We start from the raw sequence: 27,421 nt of genomic DNA, 5'->3' as shown, positions 1-27,421 counted from the left end.
TCTATGTCAATTTTTTTTTCTGATTTTTTTGCCATAATTGATTTGTTACAAAAATTTTTTAAATTATTAAATATCTGCTAAATTAATTTTTATTTCTTTTCCTGTAAAATTTAAAAATTTTTAAACAATAAAAATTAAACTTGAGGTCAGACAAAAAATATTTAATAAAAATTGTATTGCTTGCTAAAAAAAAATGATTACTGAGCAAATTAAACGCGATGAATATTAAATTAAAATCAGATGAATTATTTAAAAAATTATAAAATTATTTTTCATTATTTTTAATTTATTATTATTAAAATTTTTTTTTAATTATTAAAAATTGAAAAATTTATTAAAATTTAGCCGACATCTACAAATTTTTAGAATTTTTTTTATTAAAAAAATTGTTACAAAAAAAAATAAAAAAAAATTTATTCATAAAAAACTTGAAAATCTATAAGTGCAAAATTTTTTAAAAGTATTTTTTTAGTTCTAATTTAATAAATGAAAAAAAAATTAAAAACGACGGCTAACTTTAGTATTATTAAAAATTTTAGTTCTTTTTAAAAAATTACCAAAAATTCAATTTTAATATATTAATTATTTATAATTAAAAAAAAGGCCATTCGGCAGCCGAAATGGAAGTAGATTTTTCAAATAAAAAAAATGGATTTTTAATAAAATAATATAATGACACTGATAATGTATAACTTAATTCATGAATTAAAAACAAAATTCAATATTAAATTAAAAACTATTTAGAACACATTTTGGAAAAAAAATTATCTTGTGAAGAAAAAGTTTCTCAAATAATTATTACCAAAGAATTGCACAGATTATAAGATTTGAATTATAAATCTCCAAATTTTAAGTAACTGCTTAGGAACAACAGTTTCCAAGTTAATCAGAATTTTGTAACCGGATAAAATTTTAGTTGAAGAAAACAATGGTTAGAACTAATTTGTGACATATTTACAGACAACCTACCTGAAAACATTTCACGAAAGACTGATCAATATCGTAATTATTGAATTTACATTATGATTAAGCTATGATGTAGACAATAATTCTAAAACGGCTGCAACAGTAAAACTGTTTCATTAAACGAACTCTAAAAGAAGTAATATTGAGGCTACTACCACTTCTGAGTAGTGAAAATTGAAGCTTATTAAAAGATCTTTACGATGCATTTTACCAAATTTCAATATCTTGTCTAGTTCAGTAATTATACCAAGTTGAAGTAGTAAAAACATCATTTTTTACGATTTTCAAAATTTCAAAATCCTTTCATTTCCAAATTACTCGCCCGATTAAGCTCATCTTCGAACTTAACCTTGGTCTTGATCGATAGATAAAGCATGCTGAGTTTGAGAAGAATCGGTCATAAATTGAAAACGCTATCGTGCTGAAAGCCGTGTTATATCGTATAAATATATATATATATATATATATATATATATATATATATATATATATATATGAATACATACATATATAAACTTTTGAACTATATATATTTTCTGATTCAGCTCGACTAACTAAGTCAGAAAATGGCTAAATTTTTTAAAAGTTGCGCCATGAGGACGACTGCAATAGTTAGATTTTTATAAAATCTACTAAAAAATACTTTCAATATTTTAAAAAACTTTCTTAAAAAATTATAATTTATGAATTATATTGAAAAGTCTAAAAATAATTAAATGCAAAAATAAAAAATCAATTACTAAAATTTAAAAGAAACGATTTAGCAAAAAAAAATGTGGATATTATTTATTAAAGAAGGGCGTAAACTCTTTTGTTGTGCGAAACAACATAAACCGTTAGAAGAACGTGACACACGTGGCATCTCGGTAACCCTCTAGCCGTAATAACGCTCCGAAAAGAGCGATTTAAAAATATGAATATAAATAAAATGAAAATATTGTTTTTTATGCAACAAAATGAGTGAAAAAAAATAGCAATGTGGGTATGAATATAATACTCGAGTACACATATATAAAATACGTGTATGTAGATGTGTACAGCTTTAGCAATATTACAACATGGTACGATGAACACCGTAGATCTCAGATCGTTAGTTTTGATTTTTCCCTTATGAAAACGCACGAGCACTGTGCCACTTTCACGATCTTTGCTCCTCTACTGCAGATTATCTACGTGTACATTAACGTTACCACAGTGGAACTATGTATATAAATATAAATAAGAATATAAATATATTAAATGCAGGCCGCTGTTTCTAAGAGGATAAATCACTACAGCCGTGATATAATGTATCAGAGAAAAAAACTTACTAAACAAAACTTTTCAACATTATATTAATACAATATTATAACTATAAATTTTAAATTGAAAATTAATACAACTAAATCTAATTAATCGTCAGATGGATTTACTTGGCATTAATTAATGTTATTTATTGTGAATAGATAAGCGTATATTATGTACTTGCGCACAGGACATTAAGGAGCGACAGGTGCGCGTCTATTTACCGAAGAACTGCACGACTTTTATACATAAATAAAACGCTAACTACTATTTTGTATCGCGGATCAAGAATCTAGGAAACTCTTATTCTATTCTATTATATTTTTTTGCTCTTGTTTTAATTATAGTTATGCAACAGCAAGGACCCGAATGGAATGGAAGTTTAGTTAAAAACAATAGGAAGTCGTTTTAAGAATTCTTTAGTTGTTTTTGTTAAATTAAATATTAAAATTAATGGATTGACGCAAATACTTTGAAAACAAATAAAATATATGTGAAAAGTTTTGAGAAAACATGGCTCGTAATTAAGATGTGCCTTCTCAGCATGGGTTAAAAGATTGATGTTATATAAAATGTATGGATGCGAGTGTGGATAAAAGGCATTAAAGATCCGAGGTATAGAAAAAAACTACGGAGCTATTTAATGAATAAATAATTTTCGAAAGAAAGATTTATAAATAGTTGTGGAAAGAATTTACCAGTTGAAGTGATCATCATCATTATCATCACCATCAAGCCCCTTATACTCTTTGAGATCTGGTTTCTCTGATGATTGCACAATACACTCACCGACATCCAAACGTGAGATCGATCTGCCGATCGATAATTGACACACTTGGTTTCACTTGATCTCAAGTTTAAATTATTTATTATAAATATTTCTTTAGAGGAATATTCATCACTTATTTATAAATATTTCAATGGAACTTCATTTGGTTGCATAAAATTGAAAATTTTAACCTATACTCTTCTTTAATAATTATTTTTTTTATGAAAATTTATCAAGTTATCTGAAACAAAATTTTTATCATTAAAAACTTTTTAATCTTTTTAATTTTCATTTTGAAAATTAATTCAGATATTTTTACTCAATTTTCAAGCATATAATGTATACTTTTGCCATTCGGCTACCGCTTTGGCATTAAATTCTATAAATAAATTAATAAATATAAATGGTACACTGAGAAAAGAAAAACTTTTATTAAGAAAATTTTCTTGATACAAGAATTTATGTTCTTGAAAATTGTCAAGAATATATATTATTAGCTCAAGAACTTGTTAAATTGATTGAAATAATTTTTACTTAATTTAAATAACGCTATTCTCTTGTTTATTTATTATTCAAAGATAAATATTGATGCTCTTCTCTTCAGAAATTAATAGTTAATAATAATAGAATATTTGATCGTCATCGAATTTCTTGAATCAAGAAATTGTTAATTGAGTAAAAGTATTTTTTTTTCTCAGTGTAGAAATTAAAAAAATTTTAATATGCAACATAATATGTTTTTTTGAACTTTTTAATTTTCTTTTTTAAAAAAGCGCGCGTAACTTTAAAAATTTGCACTATAAATTTTAATTATTAAAAGTTTATAATTAAAAAAAATTGTTGAATCTCTCGAAAAAAAATTAAGGAAACATAATTCTTATAAAATGAAACTAATAATAATAATAAATAAATAAATAAATAATCTAAATCGCGTGAGCTTTCGCAGGCAATAAAAAACAAATACAATTAGTAAAAAATTCCTTGTGTCCACAATCCGCGACCGCGTGATACTGAATTAATTATTGTCGGCAATAGAGTTAAACAAAAATAAAAAATAATAAAAACTAACCAATGAAAGCCAAGAGAATCGAGCACCGAGACAGTGATGATAGGATGGCGTTACACTTTATTGTTATCGGTGAACACAGATATAATACGGAGCAGGGCACACTCATCTCTGAGCTTCAAGTGTGTATGTGTGTAATTATTGCTATCCTATGGCTCTGCACGTAACAGGGTCACTCAGGCCCGCATCTAGCTCTCAGTCTATCTATTTCACCAATATACACCTTGCTGTTCTCCATAGATGTGGATGTAGACGTAATATTGCTAAGATTATTGTTGTTATGAGTACGTGAATCTTGGAGCATTTACGGAGATTAGAAAATCGGCGCATCAAAAGGCTCGACGGAATAAAAAACCGGCATCAGGAAATTGGTTTAACCTTCCTGAAATATAATAAAATATATATATACCGTTATACCTTTTATAGGTGTAAAAATATTTTTCAGTTAAAAAATAATTTATTTTATAATTTTTTAAATTTTATAATTTCACACATTTATTAGTCTTTAATTTTAATTAATAAATACATAATTTATTTTTTTGATACTGAAATCAATTGATAATATTTAGGATTTTTTTTTAATTAATAAATCATTTTTAAATAAATTTAAAGTCTAGGAACTTTAAATTAAAATTTTGAAAAACATTTATTTGAAATTGACAGACTTAATTTCAATATTATTCATTTTTAATTATTGTTTATAATTATAAATAACGCAGAATTTATTTATAAATTTTTTTACCTCGGAAGTAATCATGATTATAATTTTTGTTGCATTTGTCAATGTTTTATAATACAACTTATCTAAATGGATATCTGTATAAGAGTGACTAACTCTTTGATTAGTATCTATAGGCGTGTTGGTTCAAGTACATAAATCCTTAGAGTTACCACTAAAGTTTAGTGTTGACGTCAACGTTAAAAGATGGCGCATTTTCACTCATAGAAACATAAATGTTAGTAATAAAATTACTCTAAGAAACATTAAAATTACATCGTAAGCTTAAGAGTGTCGTAAGATTAAAATTACGGTAGTACAAATGTTGTTTTACGATGACGTGAATTTGGTTCTTCTGTGGAACGGATTTTGCGCATGCGCTTACCAAGTTCTGATCAGTCCAAACAAGTTATATTATTTGTAATGTATGTTTAGGTTTTTCACATGTATTCTTTAAAGTAATAGCAAATTAATAAAAAAAAAAACGTGACATAATCTCAAATTAAAAACTTGAAGAATATTCATTAGAAATATAAATAAAAAATTTTAGTACTACAAAATGGCACTTCTTAATTTTAAGGAAAAATTTTTAACAGTTCATTTAAAAAAAATTTTTTCTGTTAGGTATTACATTAATTTTTTTAGCAATTAAAAAATTAGTTCTAAATAACATTTTTTAAAAATTTTTTTTTTTTAATTCAAAATAATTCAAACCATAAAATTAAAGTAATATAAAAAAAAAAAACCCAGAAAATCATTTTAAAGAGATTTATCGTCTCGATTTAAGAAAAAAATTCTTGAATTGAGAAAATTTTTCTTACCTAGAGTAAACTTTATTTGATTAAAATTTTATGCATATTGATTCAAAATACTAAAACTTTTAAAAATTATTTTCTTGTTTTAAGAATTTTACACTTAAGATAGTTGTCATGGTACAATATTGTCAAAATATTAGAGATTATACGTCCGACTCCGTAGATGTATACTTTTTCATAAATTATTGAACTTTAATCCGTTATTTATAAATAATTAGACGGTCAAAAATTTTTTTTTATTTTTTTTTAAACTCACAACAAATACATAAAAAGACTGTCAGTTTTTTTAAAGTTTCTGACAGTTAGTTTTTTTTTTTTATAACTAAAAAACTGGTACAGAACTGCAGAGAGCGTATGCAATCAATGTTAAATATCCAATTTTTAATTGAATTCATCTCGGGTTAAATGTGGTCAATCGACTTCAAATTTTAAGGGTAATTATATCATCTTGTCTTCAATAAGTATACAAAAATTTAGAATTTTCTGACGGTATGCCTCAATTACGACAACTACCTTATAAGTAAAAAATCTTTTTCAAAGTTAAGTAAAAAAAGTAATCAAATAATTTTTGGCCTGATTTTTCTTGATGGTACCGGTACTAATGCACTGGTCTCTAAAATAAAAGGAAACAAAACATAACAATAGAAATGATAAAGACTGTATGGATTGTATTAGTGTCAGGGTTGGCCGACTACACCGATCCCACGGTTAAAGTTAAAAGATGGGTATCTCCGTCGTTTGGTAGTTTCCTTTGTTTTGGCCACGGTATCGGCCGACTTCCTGCTATTTTATACTTCCCTGGGCGACGTTCTGTGCCAGAGAGCTGAAAAAACAAGAAGCAGGATCCCATCGGTTCTCGTTGTCTCGTTACCAGTACTGACGTTGTACTTACTCGGTTGTTATGTCCTGTACTGGTGGTACTGAGTACTCGTGCCGCCACGCTCGTAGCGTTATATTGAAAAGGTATACAACTAAACAACAATACTAGTAGACATAGACATAGACACCAGCTATTATTCTGTACGTCTTGAGTCTAAAGACAGCAGCATGAGTTAACGCTGAGTGAATAAATTTTTTACTCTTTCTCTGTTTTTTTTTTCTAATTTAACGATCAGCGATCAGCAATGAGTAAAACGGGGCTGATTATACCTATTTCTAAACATACATATAAATATAGTGGAGATAAATAATCTGAGAATTAACCGTTAAGCTATAGTCTCACAGTTTTATTATTATTTAGAGAAATAGAATTCCATGAACGTCGAAACGCGAAGAATAAAACCCGCGAGGCGATTTCGTGTAAGATCTAGATCACGATTCACGACACTCCCATTTACTTATTTAAATCCATTGATCACGGTTTTGTTTTTTTATTTTTTTATCGGCCACACGAGGTCTGCTGCTACCTCTTGCTACATCCTTGGAATCACACGTTTTCTTCATTTATTTCCCCGGCGAGGTTAAAAAATCTGGGGAAGAGGTGCTGCAATATAACAGCCAATTTTATCAATTGACTTGATTTGAAAAATTTTCTGCTATAACTGCATTTCTTCAATGAAATAAAAAATTTTTTTAACACAAGGATGTTTTTTTGATAATTGTAGAATATTTATGTTCTTCTTTAAAGAATTTATTGAAACTTTTTTTTTTTTATATCGTTAAATTTCATTAATTAAAAATTTTATTTCTTCTCAAAAATAAAAAAATAAGAAATTTTTATTGTCAACGTAGACGTAATAATCTTAAAGAATGTATATTCTTCTCTCAAGAATCTTTTGAAATTCTTTTTTTTTGTGAAATTTCTGTGAAGTTTATAAAAAAGTTTGAGCTAAAACTATATTTCTTCACTAAAATAAGAAAATTGTCTTAACAAAAAAACGCATTCTTCTCAATTGTAACAAATTTATATTCTTCTTTGAAGAATTTATTAAAGTTACTTTTAAATTCATTCTTCTTACAATATCATCGAAGTTCATGAAAAAAATTAAGCTAAAAAAAGCATTTCTTCTCAAAAATAAGAAAAATTTTTTGACCTAAGAAAGTCCTCTTGACAATTATAAAAAATTTTTATTCTTCTTTAATTTAGTATATCTTTTTCGAACAATATTTTTAAATTTAATAAAGAATATTGCTTTTGTTATATTGCAACATACTAGAAAAAAAAACTACTTGATTCAAGAAAAGTATTCTTTCCAAGAAAATTATTTTGCAGCCGGTTAACTTAATTCAAGAATTTCTTGAAACTCGTTTTTTTACCGAAAAGAAATTATATATTTATATTCTTCTTCTATATTTTTTTTTCTTCTTTTTCAAGAAGAATTCATATTATTTTCTTTTAAGAATTTTATATTCTTGATTTGAAATTAAGTTTTTTCCTTCAAAAAACTAAAAAAAAATTTTTTAACCCATTCTGAAAATTATTTTAGTCTCATTATTGATGATATAAAAATATTAAGGTATCTAATTGGTAAAAAAAAACAAAAAGAGATTGAAATTTTCGAAAAAAATATTTTTCTTGAAAATTATAAAAAACTTATATTCTTCTCTTGCAAAAATGAAAATTCTTGGCAAGAATGTATTAAAATAATTTCAAAAATTCTTTTTTGAACAATATCTTCGCAGTCTATTCTATAGCCTTTACTACAAGAAAAAAAAAACTTTCCTGTCAAATTTATTGCAGCGCCTGTACCCTATAGGCCTGTTTCGTAACAAATAATTCACTAGGACCGTTAAATATTATTAAACTAAAATAAAAATAATGAAAAATGTAACTACCGCTTACGAAAGATCTGACTACTTGAACGACCTATACTTTAATTCTCTACATACTGATACATTGTATTATATCGGCGACTTAAATTATTGATGCTGATACTTTTTTTCTGCTCCATTGCCCCAAGATACCACTTCATTTCTCGGAACATGCTAAAGAAAAATAATTTTATTCTCAACAATTTCCCTTTCTGCTTGACAGCTTGCTGTAATTTCATTACAATATTCTCAGTACACTCAAGCTTCACATAAGAACTGTTAAAATAAAAATCCCCGCAAAAAATACAGCTCTCGAGGGAAAGCAATCAAAGCAAAATTATGAAGACTACTTTTGATAAATTTCTCAAGCAAATTCATGTAATGCTTGATACATAACGCATAATGCAATGTAATATTGAGCTTAAGAGTTTGGATGGATAAAAGGACGGTTATAAAGCGTGTGGATGAGTTAGCAAGCGGAAAACGTGGTCGGCGGTCAGGGGTTACCTCTTTCGATCAAAGTTGCTGGAGTGCGTTGGCGGGAAAGAGAAATTTTGCGGTTTATCTACATACGCACAGTCTAGTCATAAAGACATGATATGATGCCGAGGTTGTTTAGTTTGTTGAGCGCTTACTATACAAGGGGTTGTAATATACGAGTACTTGTCTCTGATACAACGCAACTTATCCTATTTCCTATTTAAGTCTGTTCTTTCTACACGATATTATGTCTTATATAAATAGTTTCTAATGTCTAAGGTCTTGCAGATGGTTTAAGGCCGCGGACCTTTTTTAACCAACTTCTTTATTTAAACGCCGGGAACTTTTAGTTATACAGTTACTGCTTGCTGAATTTTAGGAAGACGTATTTAGCGTGGAACGGGATTTATGTACTTGTCGAGACTAAGAAAAATATAAAAAAAAAAACGGCTGTAATTATAGTAGACAATATATCATTTTTAAGAGAAAAATTACTATCTTACAGCGGTTAAATTACTCTATGGACTTTTATTTATTAGAATTTATTTATTTGCATACATTAGCTTCAAGAAAATGCTTGATATTAACTGTGCATGCCTACGCGCGCGCATCGATCATATTTTGATGGATTACTATGTTAAAAATTTAGAAAAAATTATTTTTTCTTTATTTTTTGTTTTAAAATTTACTAAAATTACTAGTAGTTAAAATTACTGTATAAATTTTAATATATTTTGAGAAATATACATAAAATTTATGAAAAATATCTTATAAAGACTAACATCAAAATAGCGGCTAATGTTAACATCAAGAAAATATTTTAAATGAAAAAAAATGGAATTATTCTTTTTTGTAAAAAAATTATTAATTATTTTTAAGTATTTTGAATGTTTTTTAGTCAATTACAATAAAATTATAAAATTTTTGTTTTAAAGGTAAAATTTTTTTTAATCTTCTTTTGTAAAAAAAACGCGCGCTTTTAATTGATGAAACGCCATTTTCATGTACAATTTTAGTATTTGTATCTTCCCAAAATTTTTTCAAGTTTTGGAAGAAAAAATTTATGACGATAATAAACTTCACGGAAAAAATGTATTAAGAAGTATTAAAATTTATTTATTTGCATACATTAGCTTCAAGCTTCAAGAAAATGCTTGATATTAACTGTGCATGCCTACGCGTGCACATCGATCATATTTTGATGGATTACTATATTAAAAATTTAGAAAAATTATTTCTTAATTTTTTGTTTTAAAATTTACTAAAATTACTAGTTGTTACAATTACTGTATAAATTTTAATATATTTTGAGAAATATACATAAAAGTTATGAAAAATGTCTTCTAAAGACAAACATCAAAATGGCGACTAACGTAAATATCAAGAAGCTATTTTAAATGAAAAAAATGGAATTATTCTTTTTTGTAAAATAATTTATTAATTATTTTTAAGTATTTTGAATGTTTTTAAGTCAATTACAATGGAGTTATAAAATTTTGTTTATACATTATGCACGTTAGATACAACGCGCATCTAGCTTGCGCAGTTTCACTAAATGGCGTCATTTGTCGGTATGACTTGATAATTTTAATTCAAAAACTGAGATTGCGATACAGAATATTAGAATGAAAGGTAATTTATCTATTCGTAATTAGTTTTTTTATGTATAACAATATATTTAATTTCTTAATGTACGTAGTAGCGATATTATATTATATAGAATGACTAAGTAATAAAACATTATTAAAACATTGAGAAATGATCTAAAAAAAAACTTGGAGATAGAATAAAAATGTGTGACATGGATCTTTTTTTTATAAGAAATAAAATACGTAGCAAATTAATTTTTTTATATTTCTTTTAGTAAAATGTTAATTTAACGATAAAATGAAATTTTTCTAGTCATTGATAGCTTGTTTTGAATTGGAATCTCTGAAAAGATTGACTAAAATTCTAAAAATCAATGATCTCATTTTTTTCCATTGAAAATTCTAACACTGTTTGAATAATCAATTCAATTTTTTATTCGAGCACAAAAAGTTTAGTTTTCAATAAAAATAAAATTTTTCGGAGAATAAATTTCTTGTCCAACCTGTTACAGATCAATGTTAAAAGATATATCGTTAGACATAGAACCAAAATATTTCAGTTGCCTTAAAAAAGTTATTTAGACCTAACGGTCTAACGGTATCCAACTAGATCAACGTGAATTGATTTTTTTTAATTTAAGATCTACGATGGTCATAGAATTCTTTATGTCTAAAAAAAAATTTCTTTATGTGAATCTTTGGATTTTTTTTATATAAAAATTTATAACTGTTTGTAGACTTTAGTTTTTATAAAAAAATTAAATTCTTCATAAATATTAAATGCGAAATTTTAATAAATTAAAATAATAAATTATTCAATTTAATTATTTTTTAGTTGAAGAAATAAATAAACGGTAAATTTCTTATTGAAAAAAATTCTCACGTTGTTTATCTATTATCAAAAGAATAAGAAAAATTTTGTGTCCAGGATAATCATTTTAAAATCGGTTTTTTTAGTGAAATTTAGTGTTATTGTAAAGGTTGCGACTTAAATTTGTGCCTTTTCAAGGTTTCATATCATTTTCATCGATAGTCAATTTATTATGATAAGTATTTAGGCTGCATTCGAAAATGCTCTATCTCTAGATACATAACTAAGAAATTACCTTGCATCTTGTGAACTATTGACATTTTTAAAGATATAAGCTCATCCCGATGTTACACTCATCGAGACCTTTCATTTAAGTACCCACATCAATTTTTCATATATTTATATATATTATATATATGTATATATGAAAAATATATCAAAATGCATGTGGGTACTCAAATGAAAGCTCTTGATGAGTGTAACATCAGGATGAGCTTACATCTTTAAAAACGTCAATATTTAAGAAAATACAGTGCAATTTAACCAAAGTTATTATTTAAAAAGGCAAAATTTTATTTATAGTTCACAAGTCACGGAAGTAACATAGTGACTGCAAGGTTTCTTGTAAAATATTATTTTTTTTTTTTAACAAGAAAACTACTTCAAGATAAATTTTTATTTCTTTAACTAAGAAATAAAATTGTTGAAAATTTCCAAAAAATAAATTTCTTCTCACAAAAATTCCCATTTTTTTCAAAAAGAAATTTTTTTTCTCACTGTACACTTTCAAATAATCAGTAGTTTCTATTCATTCCAGTAGTAAAATAAATTCAATAATAAAAAACAACAAATCCTTCAAAGTTTAGTATCGAAAGTGTAACTTATGACTTATGACTAAATAATTTTGAATATTGAATGATTAATTCTCGCTGAAGAGAAAGGATCACTAGATTTAAAAAGCTAGCCAGTTTACTCAGTAGTAATTTAGCTTAACCATTATATTATTTTTCGTGTAAACTTCAGATGATATATTTATTCCAAGGAGAGTTATTGCTCCATCGCTAAAAGTGCTTTAAGATATCCTTTGAAGCAACGCAGCGACCTAGTGTAGTAATCGCCGTTGTTAAAACCTACGCTTTTTAACAGTATTATATTATATTACATTATATTATAAATTATAAATAAACGTTAATAGGTATCTTATATAATTTTTTTAACATTGCTCATTTGGGTTATGTAGATGATTTAACATTTTAGTGTTATTGTGTGTGGTTACTATTTGCTATCATTGTTATTATAGTTATTGTTATTTAATTTGCAAATACTAATGACAATGGCTAAACAAATAAATAATAAATGCATGGATGTGTGTATAAATGTATAAATGTATGTAAGCACATTGTTTGGCGAATTTAATTGACTTATTCGAGAATTTAAATGACGATGACGATGACGAATGTGATAGGTAGAGGAGGAAGAATAGAATAACGAGACATGAGCAACAAGCGTGACTCGCGCCGATGCATGCTCGTTGTCATCGGCATGTCAATTTCGCAAGTTGCTGTTACTGTATATATATACAGCTTAGTCGCCAATTCTGTAGATACTCGTGCTGTCTGATGTACTGGGTTGCTGCATGACTCAGTCCAACATCTGAAAAGAGAATTCACTGTAAGAAGCTGTATTGCTGAAAATTAATGCTATAAAATTACTAGAAGCTATTTTCAGCTGTAAATTAGCGCTAAAATTGTTTTCATACTTTAAAACTGCTTCAATTATAGTTTTTAATTTTTTATGATTTTTTTACACTGAAAAAGAATTCTTGAACCAAGAAAAAAGTTTTAAAGATTAAAAAATTGTCTTGAATTAAGATAAAATATTCTTGAATTAAGAAAAAATTTATTTAAAATAAGAAAAATTTCTTTGAGAATTTTTCTACTCAAATTAAGAAGATGAATTTCTTCTAAATTATTTATTTGATTCGAGTAAATTTTTTGTGAGCAACTTGAATAGATTTTTTTTTATATTTTTAGTAGCACATTTATAATTAAATTTTATGGTTTTTCATAAAACTGCCTTAAAAATTTATGATTAATATTGTGAAAAAAAAAATTACTAATTTATGTAAACAAAAAATTATTAATTCACAAAAATATTTCTTATTTCTTCTTAAAAAAAAATTCGACGTATTTTTATCTGTCATTAATTAAATCTACATTTAATTGAAATAAAAATTAACTTGAATTGAAAAATTCTTGAACTAATAAAATAATTTTGAAGTTTTATTGTCTTAAATCAAGATGAAAAATTCTTGAATCAAACATTTATTTATTTCAAATAATTTTATTTTTGTATAAGAATTTTATTAAAAAGCTTCAATATTAGCATTTAAAATTACGGCAATTTTTGACACTCAGCGCAGCTCAGTAGATCTGCGCAAACAAAGCGCGCGTTGTTTCTAACCTGCATCTGAAAAAAAGAAATATAATATTTAATAATTGATATTTTTGACTAAAAATTACTTAAATTATGTGAGATTATCTATAAATGTATTTAATAAAAAAAGAGTAATTAAAGTACTTACCAATAATTACTTTTTTCTTCATTTTAATATCGTAGAACTCTAGTACTAGTTGAATTTTGTTAGAAATTTATTAAAAAATGACTTAAATTGGTTTTCTTGATAATTTCTATAAAAAAAAAAAATTGTGAGTATTACAGCACAATATTGAAATAGCAGGATCAAGTGATTTCAATGAACGCACAAGCAAGATCTCTCGGCTACTGATCGCGTAGCAGGTAGCATATAACAGTACCTAGTGAGTTACATTAATCATCAGTTTGTTTTTAAAATTTATTTATGTTTATTAATAATTATTTATTAGCAATAACTTGATGAATATTCTGACGTTTATTTATAAGGCTAACCAAAGAGGATTTTATGAATTGCACAACGACAGCCATGATTGAGAGTCATAAAAGTAGAGTAGAAAATACCCGGACGCAAAATATTGTCTGTATGTCTGTGTATAGGTATGAAGTTATAGTTGCAATAATAATTTCTACTTATTATATTAACACAAAGACCAAAGTCAGCGGTTGTAATTCATAACATCATATTGTACAATGTACTTTTCAATGCTTATTAACTATTACATTTAGAGATATTTTTTGGTCATAAAAAATTTTATCTGCGGTTTCTCTAGAGTTATACATGGCTTTGAGTTTATAGAAAATATTTTTGCTTAAATTATTGCATTAATATGGTAAAATATTTACTTTTTTTTTTAACTTTATTTCTTCATTATTTTCAATCTTCTTTTTACAAATTTGCGTGACTAAAAAATTTTTAAAAGTAATTTTACAAATTACTATTAAAAATTTTTTAGTCCGGCAATAATGATCTTTTTTTTTAAAAAGTTATTAATCTCTTATTGCTTCATAATTGATCCAAAAAACAATAATAAAAAAGTAATTATTCAATAATAGTCATTCCTAATTATAAAAGTTGAGATAATTTTTTTGTAACTCGTTACAAAGTAGACCGTAAAAAAATTTTATGATCTAATTAAAAAATATTTCCATTATAAACTCCAACTCCATATAATTACAGTAATCCAAATAACTTTTTCCTTCATTACATTACATTATATTATATTATATTATAATATAATATATTACATTACATTATTACAATCCACTTGAGATTTCACTAAAAATCCATTTATTTCTTTACATAAAAACCCAACAGCAATGACCAATAATAGGGTCACTAGAGTATAAATTTAACGTCCTTTTACAATATCTTATAATATGTAAAATCAATAATATTTTAATGTACTTAAAAATAATGAACACAAAAAAAAGGTTCACTTGAGCCAAGAAAATATTTTTCTTCCTAATTCTTTTGAGCGAAAAAAAATTTTTTTGACATAAGAAATTTTACTTATTTCAACAAAATTAATTCTCTTGCTTTAAGAAATACGTATCTTGATCCAAGAAAATTTATTTAAGTCAAGAAAATCTTGTTTTGAGAAAATTCAGCCTCTTGCTCAAAAAAATTTAGTTTTTGATAGAAGTTAATTTTCTTGTCTTGAGAAAATTTATCTCTTGCTCCAAAAAATTAAATATAAAGATAGAAGTAAATTTTCATTCATATTTTATTGATTAACATGTCAAATGAGAAGATCAAATAATATTGAATCATTTTTTTCATTCAATATGTATAATTGCACGCTAAAATAATATAAAATGGGTATCAAATATTCAAGAGAAAAATTTTCTCAAGGTGAGAAAATTTTTTTCTCAGCTGAAGTAGGTGGCGCTGCTTCCCTAAAGTATCTAAAAATCTTGATCAAATATAAAAATTTATGGTATCAAGTATTTATGATAGAATTAAGAAAAAATGACTTCCACCACACGGAATAGAATTTCAAGAAAAATTTTTACTTCGGCCAACACAACTTCGGTCTTCTTTCAGGCACTCAAAAATTTTCTTGAGCCAAGAATTTCATTCTCTAGTCAAAAAATTTTTCTTTCTCTGCACTGAAAAAACAAAGAAGAACGTATTGTTAGAGAACTGAAAATATGCGTTTTTAACATCTGTTAAGATTTGAAACTCTGTCAATATAGATTAAATTAGTAATGTTGCATTATTTAGTGAAAAATATTACCAGAGAATAAATTAGCTTCTATTCCTAATAGAAATTTAGCTCCAAAAATCTTTAAAAAATTCCTCGGAGATTAATAAAAATAAATCGAATCCCATTACACATTACCTCTTAGAGTATTTTATCATAAGCACGATCAGTTGAAGAGAACAAAAGAATTTTTTCTTCCTCTAAAACATAATCTACTGTACAAAATAAATATTTCCAAAGGGATTACGATATAAAACAGATTATAGAAGTGTTTGTAGTTGATAAATTACACAAGACAGCATTTATTGTGCACGTTCATGCTCTTGGAGATAAAACACAGAGTGATCATTGGGGCCCATACAGCACACAGCATACACATTATATTATTTATATACAATATACATATAATTCCATTGTTACGGGGAAACTATATAATAATATAAGTATAAGTATCTAGCAAGTACTATAACTAACTGCAAGCTAGTGCTAGAACAAACGTACAGTGAGGCTTATTTACCAGTTACATACCCAAAGCTGTGCAGTCTCAGGTCTAGTCCCAGGATAGCAGACATCTCGAGGCAACATTGTATGGTGTAGTGGGTTGCGCAACCAAACCCCAGCACCCAGCATCCAACAACCAACTCGTGTCCCTACAACACGCATATATGTATAGGCATAGCTCAGTGGATAGATATTTTATAGAGTCTTAGTCTTAGACTTACCTATGCTCCACGGACTCGTTTAACGGATGTATCATATATAGTTACATTAGGCCACATACATACATATAATATAACATATAGGTAAACCCGCAATCACAGATCCCACGTCAACAAATGTCAGACTCAAAGTCTTGTCGTTTAACCGTTGGTACAATGATTGACGATCCCACTGTTGTATCCACGATAAACTCGATAACTGTTAAAATTATTAAAATATGAGTATACAAATTAGTACTTATTTATTTAACGTCAATCAACTAAATAATTATTTAAAAATAAAATAACACATCGATTTTAACGAATTTATCGTTACAGATATTATATTTGAATAAAAATGTCATTAAATAAATAATTATGATAATAAATAATTATTAAAAATAAAATAAGATATTAAATTGTCTGTAGATTACGATACTGCCAGTGTTCTGTCTGAACTTATATTGCATAATAACAACTTTGAGAAAATAAATCGGTCGACGAGGCGTGGTCGATCCCAAAAGACCAAGTACTGCCCCGGATTTCCTTTTTTTACTTTATGTGTCTCATATACTGTATGTGTATATATTTTACCTCTTTTTTATTACATACCTCATTTTATTTCATTTCTTGTTTCTTATTTTTTTTATTTCTTCTTTTTAGCGTACACAACCTCACCGCGCTATTTATGCCTTGTTAATTGTCAATTAGTTGATTAAACGATTATTGCCGGGTAGAGGTTATGCCATCATGCATGATGTACTAAATACTAAGTCTAAGTTTCTAAAAATAAATAATTAAAATTAGTTGGTTTTATAAATTAAAAAAAATTTAATACTATAAATATCTTGTCTTGGTTGATTAAACGTTTGAGTTTTAGAAAATTATTTCTAAGAATTATAATTTGCAATTTATTACAATTTTTACGTGTTTATTTTTTTTTTTAATTATTAAATGGCTTTTAATTTTGTTATCATGATTAAATTAATAAGTTATATTATTATAGTCGAGAAGTTTACCGCTTTTTATATTTCTTACGTCTGAAGTAAGCCGACATCTGACGTCAGAACTAATAAAATTAAAAAATATAAAAATAGTCTAGTGGATTTTGAAAAACAAAATTTTTTATGAAGATAAAGTAAATTTTTTAATTTTTAAATTGAGAGATATCTAATAATTATTTAGAATTTTTTAACAAATAAATGACAAAAAAAAATTATTGAAAAAATTCCATCTTTAGGATTTATAAATGCAATTTTTAAAAATAATTTTCTAGTTCTAGTTTATAAGTATTAATTTAATAATACTAAATTGAGTCGATGTTTTTAATTTTTTTTTTAATAATAAAATTAGCACAAAAAAATATTTTTTAAAAATTGCACTTACAGTTTTTAAAGTTTTTTACAAATGAAATTTTTTTTTTTATTTTTTGTAATAATTTTTTCAATAAAAAAAAAATTCTGAAAATTCTTAGATGTCAGCTAATTTAAATTTCATTTAATTTAACAGATATTTCATAATTTTTAGAATTTTTTTAACAGATAAATTATGGTAAAAAAATGAGAAAAAAAATTGACAAGTAGAAATTTTAAAAAATAAAAAATGCAATATTTTAAAAATAATTTTTTGGAAAAAATTATCAAGTGACTGCTAACTTTAATGTCATTCTAGTTTATTTAAAAAAAAATAAAAAATAAAAAATTGTCAAGTGTAATTTCTAAAAAAATTAATTTCATTCCAAGTTTTAGAGCTTTTAATTTTTAAATTGACACATATCGGCTAACTTAAGAATGAAGATATATCATGACATCTTAAAAAAAACTGCATTTTAAATTTTCTAAAAAAAAAAATCCAAATTAAAGATTAGTTTTAAAAATAAAAATAAAGAAAGTTTAATATTATAAATACCTGATAAATAATTCCGAGCGAAAATAGAAAAGAGAACGGCCTTCACGTGGGCGTCGTTATATATACATATATACATAAATGTGTTTAAATGGCCGCTGACCGAGTAAATATATGTATAGAATAAGTATATAATGACAAAGAGCCAAAGACTCATACAGAGCAAGAGCAAGTAGTCTCGGTACTCTTGTACGTCCTACTTGTGGGACAAATAAACCATTTTAAATACCCACCGTTATAGCGTTCCGTTAATTCGTTAATTAATTAATGAATAACAAGTCGAGTACTTTTAAAGAATTACATCCTTGATCCTCATCCTCATCCTCATCTCTTCTTCTGACTCACGTTTGTTTTGTTTTATTTCTTCTTCATCTGCATTGGTGTGTATAATGCACACCATGGTGTGTTTGTGTTGTGTGTGGTAAAACCGTTTCCGCAACAGTATTTTCACGTCAAAGATCCACCGGTGAATGAGTCATTGGCGGTGACAGCGGGTAAAAAATACGCTGACGATAAATCTCCCCACTTAAAAATGTAAACACGCAAGTATTGGAGATAAAGAAGTAAAGTCTAAAGAAAAGAGGCTGCATCGGTACAGAGGGCGCTTTAGTGTTGGTAACGTCTCACATTGGAGCGTCCATTTTTTTTTATTTTTATGGTAAACTTTACTTCAGATGTCTTATGTGTGACATGGCGTTACGGATATCCAAATACCCTACTAGTGTAAAGAATGTCTATAAAAAAATAATACGTAGAAATACTTTTGTTGTGTATCTTAAAATTAATTAATAACATTTTTGAGGAAATTTCCGAAAAATTTACTCATTAAATAATTATTAACATTTAATTGATTAATAAAAAATTTACATGGAAAAAAGAAAACTCGAAAAATTACAGTAAATAATGCAACTTGGCGCTTCGTAATGAAAACTGGAAAAATTAAAGTTTCAGATTGTAATTGTTACAGATTTTATAAGAATTACATTCTAGAATGTAATATTTTTATTGAAAGCTCTGAAAATTCAATTCAAAAATTGAATTTAGAAAAATGTTATTTCAAACTGTAATTTTTCTAATTTTGATTACGACGAGACCGATTTTACATTTTATACTGTAATTGTTCCTGTTTTCTTTTTTCCGTGTACACTGAGAGAAGGATTTAGTACGGAGTACTAAACTGATTTGGTAACAAAATTTTTATTCATTTATTCGGGAGAAACAAATATTTTTTTTGCCCTCTGGGCGGAAAGTGGCAACTTTGGTCTCACTGCGCTAAACAAAGTTGCCGCTTTCCTCCTTCCTCGGACAAAAAAATATTATACAGCCCTTGGGAAGTAAAAAAGAAAACCTCAGAAGCGGTGTTGCCAAGTCAAATACAAGACTTTAAAGAACGGAAGTTCCTTGTAATTTTTCATAAAAAATATAAAATATCTCCTTAATACTTTCAGAAACCTACTTTTTTATTGTTTTAATCGAAAGCTTATTATTTTTTCAATCAACTTCAATGAAAATAAATTTTTTTTAAATCGTTAATTGCATTAAATTCTTAACCAAATACACAGCTGGTGGAATTTTCGTTTACCTACATGTAAAAATTACAATTTTCAAACCTAATTGTTTGATAAAATATCCCGGAAATCTACTGTTTTTTAATTTTCAAATTTTTCACAACTGAATTTTTAACTTCCCGCTAAGAAAATCGAAGATTTTCAAAACTCGGGAAGTTATTGTTGTCACCCCGTTTTGCAAAAATCGAGTTTTCATCAGATCTCGACGTTTGAAGGTCACAGGAAGCTTCCCTAACTACCCCCGCAATGTTGTCACTATGTGTGTGTGTGTGACTATGTGACTCGCTTATGACTTTTGAACGACTGAACCGATCGGAACGTACTAAACGGCGTTCTAAAGAGTTCCCTCAAACTTAGATTTCCTGAGAATTTGAACCGATTCGGACCGATAGATTTTGAGAAATTTTGAAAAATCTAAAAAAAAATAAGAAAAAAATCATTTTTGAAAGTGGTTTTTTTGGAATATCTTTTAAACGGCTCTATCGATCAACTTCAAAAACTAATTCGCCCTTAAGCTTGAAATACCACACCGATCGTCGCTAATCCGGTCAAAATCGGTTGATTCGTTCGAGAGATATCGTGAACGAAAGAAAACCGAAAAAAGTGTTTTTTGACATAACTTCGTAATTTCTTCTCGGATCGTTTTTGATAATATAGAATAATTTCAGAGCTTAAAAAACCGCGTCGATCGCCGCCAAAAACGTGGAAATCGGTTGATTGGTTCGAGAGATATCCTCGATAAAATATTTGGAAACAAGTGTTTTTTTAACATAACTCCGACATTTTTTGAAATAACTTTTAAACGGGTGCACTGATCAATTTTAAAAACTAATCAGCTATTAGCATGAAAAAATTACGTCGATCGCCGTCAAGCCGGTCAAAATTGGTCAATTCGTTCAAGAAATATCATGAACGAAAGAAAACCAAAAAAAGTGTTTTTTTTGGAATTACTTCAAATTTCCTAGTTTTATCAATTCAAACTTGCAGATTCTTCATGAAACTAAAAAAATTGCGTCAAATACTGCCAACCGCGTGAAAATTGGTTGATTCATTTAAAAGTTAGTGAGGTTTGAAAATTTTAAAAATATTGCTCTATGATACTTCTGTCAGACTTGAGCTCGAAGAGCTCAAAATAACACAAAAATTGTATTTTTGAGCTCGAAGAACTCAAAAACGTCATTAGTGCAGTTTTATGCACCTAGGTATGGAATTAGCGGGAAGTTGCACGGATGGCCTTCAGGGTCTACCGTTTTTCTAATTTTTTTTTATTAATTATTAGGTTACGTAGATTAAATTTACAAATTTTCAGGAAGTTTTAAAAATTTGATTACTTCACGTGGATCTCCTTAGACCCGGTCCAAAGGCCGCAATAAAACATTTACTGGATAAAATAATAAATATACTTGATAATTCTAATATAAAACATTGCTCAGCTGTATGCGCCGAGAAAATAACCGAGAAAGTATTGAAAAAACTAAATAACGAGATAAAGAGAGAAAATAAAAAGGCTAATCGACTCATATCCCCTCGGTGTGTGTTTTTGCGTGTACGCGAACGTGTCGAATGTGTAACACTTTCCACACATCGCATTAGTTTGCGCACTTTTATTTTCACAGACGTCTCTTTGTGGTCGATATACATCATTATTATTTTTATTATTATTGATGTTATTATTATTATTATTATTATTATTATTATTATTATTATGCTGATATGTTATCATTTAGCCCACTCGCTTCCTTGCCAATTAACAGGCATGACTCTGCGACTCTCACTCTTTTATTTATTACTGAATAGCAGCTTCTTCTAATGCTCCTCCTTCTTTTTATTTTCTTCTTACGGATTTTCAATTTATTACCGCTCAACCGCGTCCGTCCTCACCGACCGGAAAATTCCCTCAAGAAAAAAGATTAAATATACTTTTATGGGATTGTGAGAAAAAATTTAGATTTTAAAAGTATCATCGGTAAATAGAAGATATAAAGAATTTCGAAAGCTATCATTTCTGGGATTCCTTTTTTTACACTTTTCAAGTAGTGTTGTTAATGGGATTATTAAACATTGTTGAATTATTTACACTTGATTTTATACCGAGATCTTTTTTCTTCTTTGGTGGTTTATACTTCGGAAGATTTACTTTTTATCAAAAAAAAATAAGGTAGATTTTTTTTTATAAAATTTAAAGTGATTATTTTCATTGTTTTTGATCAAATTTTAGATATTTTCTTAAAACTTGATTTTTTTTATAAAATTTAAAGTGATTATTTTTATTGTTTTTGATCAAACTTTAAATTTTTTCTTCAAATTTGATTTTTTTTATTTTTAAATGAAGAAACTTTTTAAAGCAAGAATATGAAATTCTTCAAAAAAAACAAAATTAATATTAGTTTTGAAGAAAAGCGTTTCTTGATTAAGAATTTGATTGCATCCCACGAAGATAACATACGCTTGATTGAAGATATAGAATTTCTCTTCACTCAGAAAACTAGTTTCATAAAAGAAATCATTAATTGAAGACAACCGGTTCTCTTCAAAATAATTTTTTTTTCATATCAAGAATATTTCTCTTTAATCAAATAATTATTTATCAAATTTTTATGAAATTAGTTCAAGCATGATTTCTTTAAAAAATTTCAGTTCTTATAAATTAAAACTTTTCCATAAACTGCTATACATTTTTTATTATCTTTTTTTTCTATAAATTTAAAGAAATACCATTTTTAATAATATCAATATCATAGAATTTAATTATTCTGATTTGAAATTCAACTTATTTAATAAAAAAGAGATTTAAGAAGTTCAAAGATAAAAAATTTTTTAAATGAAAACAGCCGGTTCTCTTCAAAATAATTTTAAGAATATTTCTTTTTAATCAAATAATTTTTTTTTCAAACTTTTATGAAATTAGTTTGATTTCTATAAAAAATTTCAATTCTCATAAATTAAAACTTTTCAATAAAATGCTATACATTTTTTATTATCTTTTTTTTTCTATAAATTTAAAAAAATACCATTTTTAATAATATCAATATCATAGAATTCAATTATTTTGATTTAGAATCCAACTTATTTAATAAAAAAAGATCAATAAGTACTTCAAAGATAAAAAAAAACTTGAAATGAAGACAATCGGCTTTCTTCAAAGTAATTTCACTCTTCAATCAAAAAAATTTCTCTTTAATTAATTTTGTTTTCCAGTACAATAAAATTAAAATGATTATCTTGATTGTTTTCAATCGAATTTTAAATATTTTGAACACTACAATATAATTTAATAATAAAAATAACAAACTTAAAAATTTTATTTTCAATTAAAAAATATCAAAAGAAGAAATATGACTACCTTCAAGATTTTCAACTTTAATTTTATGATAAATTAAAAATAATAAATATTTATCAAAAATTACCTCAAAAAACTTAAATCCATTTTTACCGATTACCCTTTCATTGTTCGGTGTGCTAAAAATGATAATTAAAACCAACTTGGACTTGAGCATTCGTGACCGAGCGGTGCGTTTATAATACCAGAGACATATAATTACCTCCTAGTGTAATTAAATCTCAAATATTATTATACATTTAAATCCGAGTAAAAAAAATTTTTTTTTCTTAAATAAATAAATAAATAAATACCTCTTTGTACTCTATAGACAGAAAACCCCTGTAAAGGTGGATGGAAACAATGACCATGCTCCTTGACTATTAGCAGCAATAAAAAGGATATAAATTACCTAGATATATCTGGCGATCGACAAGACATACCAGTCCAGGATAAGCATGCACTTGCCGTGGCGGGTAAATTGCATAATAATTCTCGTTAATATATAATGTCGCAAGCATTAATATACCGTGGCGAGATTTTCTTCGGGTAATATAATAAATAAGTGTATGCAAAAAAAAAAGAAATAAAAAAATGTTATGTGTACACATCCTGGGTTCGTTTGTTGAATATTCCGCAATAATTTGAAACTCTTAAATCTGGATCTGGAGTAAGATAGTTATTCATTAAGTTGACTCGTTACTTTTTATTCTGACGCGTTACCGTATGTTAATATAATAAGATATAATGGTACGGTAACCAAATAAACTCGTACATTATGCCTGAGGTAAATCGTCGACGGCATACAGATATATATTATATTTATATATATTAAAGAGGCTGTTTCCTGAGCCCGTACCAGAACGTACGTCAGAGAGACGTTTAATTACCCGTAGCAAGTGGGTTAGGGGGACTATGCCGACGAGTACTCGGGCGTGCTTCAATTATGATCCCAAGAATTTCATAATTTTTTAATTGTACCTCCTTCTTCTCTTCTCTGGTCTTTGTTCGGCCTCCTTTAGCTTAAACTCTACCGCTACTCCAACTGTAGCAGTTTGAGTTAACCTTTTTTCGGCATTTTTTGTTTACTACAAAGAAATTATCGCATTTAGCTCAGCTTACTTTTATTTCTTCTTTTTGTTGTTGTACTTCAATGAGTCACGTAAGGAATTATATATCTTTTTAAATTTTTTAATAATAATTATGACAGTCAGTTTTATTAAAATGTATAGAGTTTTTTTTTTTTAATTACAATTTGTATCAACCCATTTTTGTCAAGTTGTTTAAAGAACATTTTAATTGGAAAAAATTATGAAAAGAAGATATAATGCGTGCAAAAAAAAAAAAGAAGAGATTTTTTTTGTTGAAGAATAAAATTATTTTGTAGACAAAAAAGTAGGTGTTTAGATTTAAAAATCTCTTGAAATTTTATTTTGAGTAGTTTGTAACTTTGTTGAGAAGAAATATATGTTATACATTAAATACCTTTTTTTATGTAGTAACTTTGTTTTTAATCTTGGTGTTTATTTATTGTAAAATAAAAACTTAAGATTCTACGGAAATTTAATGTTAAGTATTAACGTCAGAGAGATACCACCCAAAAAAGTTGAACGACCGGTTGGCTATGAAAAGTTTAGTATTTTTTTTAGAAAATTAAGTTCTTTGTGATTTAAAAACTTGTTAATCGGCTATTTTAGATATTTTTTATTGATAGAAAAACATAAAAATAAGTTAAATTTCTATACAGATAGGGTGTATTTGTTGATAGAAAAATATAAAATAGAAATTTTACTTAAAAAAAAAATTGTTTTTTTTTTCTTCAAAGATTTAAATGCTCTAAAATATTTTCTTGTAAAAATTTTTTATAAAAATGTTACATTTCATAATAATAATAATAATAATAATAATAATAATAATAATAATAATAATAACAATCTATATTATTAAGAGAATAAACGAAATTTTGTAGCCAGGGTAGTCATATGATATTTAGGCTGCATTCGAAAATGCTCTATCTCTAGATACATAATTAAGAAATGACCTTGTATTTCATGAACTACTGACATTTTTAAAGATATAAGCTCACCCCGACATTACTCTCATCGAGACTTTTCATTTGAGTACCCACATCAATTTTTCATATATTTATATATATTATATATATGTATATATGAAAAATATATCAAAAATGCAAGTGAGTACTCAAATGAAAGCTTTTTATGAGTGTAACATCGGAATGAGCTTATATTTCTAAAAACGTCAATAGTTAAAAAAGTACAGTGCAATTTAACATAATTAAGAAATGACTTCGTATCTTGTGAACTATTGACATTTTTAAAGATATAAACTCACCCCGACATTACACTCATCAAGACCTTTCATTTGAATACCCACATCAATTTTTCACATATTTATATATATTATATATATGTATATATGAAAAATATATCAAAAATGCATGTGGGTACTCAAATGAAAGCTCTTGATGAGTGTAACATCGAGATGAGCTTATATCTTTAAAAAAGTCAATAATTAAAAAAGTACAGTGCAATTCAACAAAATTCATTTAATAAAGCAAAATTTTATATATTTATAGTTCACAAGTCACAGCGGTCACATAGTGATTGCAAGGTTGCTAGTAATAATAATAATCTTTGTTAAAAATTATTATTATTATTGAAATTTTCAAAATAATAATAATTATAATAATGATAATAATAACAAGTATTGGTAAAGTTTGATTGAGATAAACCAATCGAGCGTCTCGCGTGCAATGTCTCTATGGAGAAAGTATAACGCGAGTACGTTGATTCCATTGGGTCAAGGCAAGGTCGTAGTCAGCACGATCGATTGTTTCCCATCGATATTACTATTGATAATAAATCCTATCATGATAATAAACTTTATTTCATTAAGTATTAACTATTATTTATTACTTATTATTGTTGTTTAATGTACAGTTAAAAAAAAATACATTGTTGTTATTATAATTATTATTTTTATTTAAGACTAGATCTGTCTCTTGTTTTATTATATTTTGTAGCTGACTTATCGGTATGATATATCATTTTATAATTCAAATTACCATTTATATGTTTTGATAAATAACAAATCATTTATTCGTAATTAATTGTTCTACAAACTATAAAGGAAATAATACTAATACACTTAATTAATAACTTCTTAAAGCCGACATATAATTTGTTTTTTTTTTTTTTTTTTTAAATAATAAGGTCAGCTTTTACTCGAAATATTTTTACGATGAAGATGTATCTGCGTCAAAAAAAAAAAAAAAAGAATTTATCCGACATTATTTTTTACGGTAATATTTATTTCTTTAATCTTTTATTTAATTTTTTACTTTTTGTTAATTTATTTTTAAAATTGGTGTCTACAAGCTGCCAACGAGATTCAGAAGAAAGAGACATCGCGTGCGCGGTAGCTTCAGGGCAAAGGAAGAGATCTTACAGAAAAGAGTGGCAAAAAAATAATGCCGATGAGAAAAATGAAGAAAAAAAGAAATTGCACGCCCCAGAGAGGGGGAAGAAAACGTGATTGTATAATGCAAGCAAATAAGGAAGAATAAAAAAGGTAAATAAGCGGTTGATATTCGTGCAAATGAAGCGATAATGCTGACCGGCAACTCATCATTAAGGTTTATAAACCCGATCGTAAAAGTTTGCCAATTTTCGTTGCGGAGATGAACATTTTTAATGCCCTTACATTGCGAAAGTAAACCACTGTCTGAATTTTCGGCATTTCCTCTTGGCGTCTCTTTTTACTTTATCTCTTCCTTGAATAATTCATCGGCTGACTGAGCATTAACATTAACATTAATGGTAACGTCAACATTAACATCAATCATTAAATATATCAACAATCAATAAATGTACCGAGTAGAGCTAAAATATAAATTTAAAATATTAAAATTCATTTTACCGATCCATAAATCACCGTCTCTTGTTTCACATTTTTTCACTCGTATTTTATTAAACTCTTTATTATTATTAACGTTCTTAAAGGTCCAGAGTAGGATACTTTA

General features: G+C 26.6%; 1 protein-coding gene and 1 long non-coding RNA gene across 3 annotated transcripts in view; one reads left to right on the top strand and one right to left on the bottom strand.

The window, feature by feature from the left end:
• LOC123264290 (hybrid signal transduction histidine kinase G) overlaps positions 1–27,421 on the top strand; it is a 39,061-nt gene that overhangs the window by 719 nt on the left and 10,921 nt on the right. The window lies entirely within an intron of this gene.
• LOC123264309 lies at positions 12,002–14,146 on the bottom strand. Its single transcript, XR_006509304.1, has 3 exons — positions 13,834–14,146; positions 13,648–13,718; positions 12,002–12,902 (listed from the first exon to the last, which is right to left on the bottom strand). It is a non-coding gene; the product is annotated as an uncharacterized LOC123264309 (long non-coding RNA).

Source organism: Cotesia glomerata, linkage group LG4 (genome assembly GCF_020080835.1).
Source record: "Cotesia glomerata isolate CgM1 linkage group LG4, MPM_Cglom_v2.3, whole genome shotgun sequence".
Lineage (NCBI taxonomy): Eukaryota > Metazoa > Arthropoda > Insecta > Hymenoptera > Braconidae > Cotesia > Cotesia glomerata.
The sequence above is the reverse complement of the archived record's forward strand: the minus strand, read 5'-3'. Positions and strand labels throughout refer to the sequence as shown.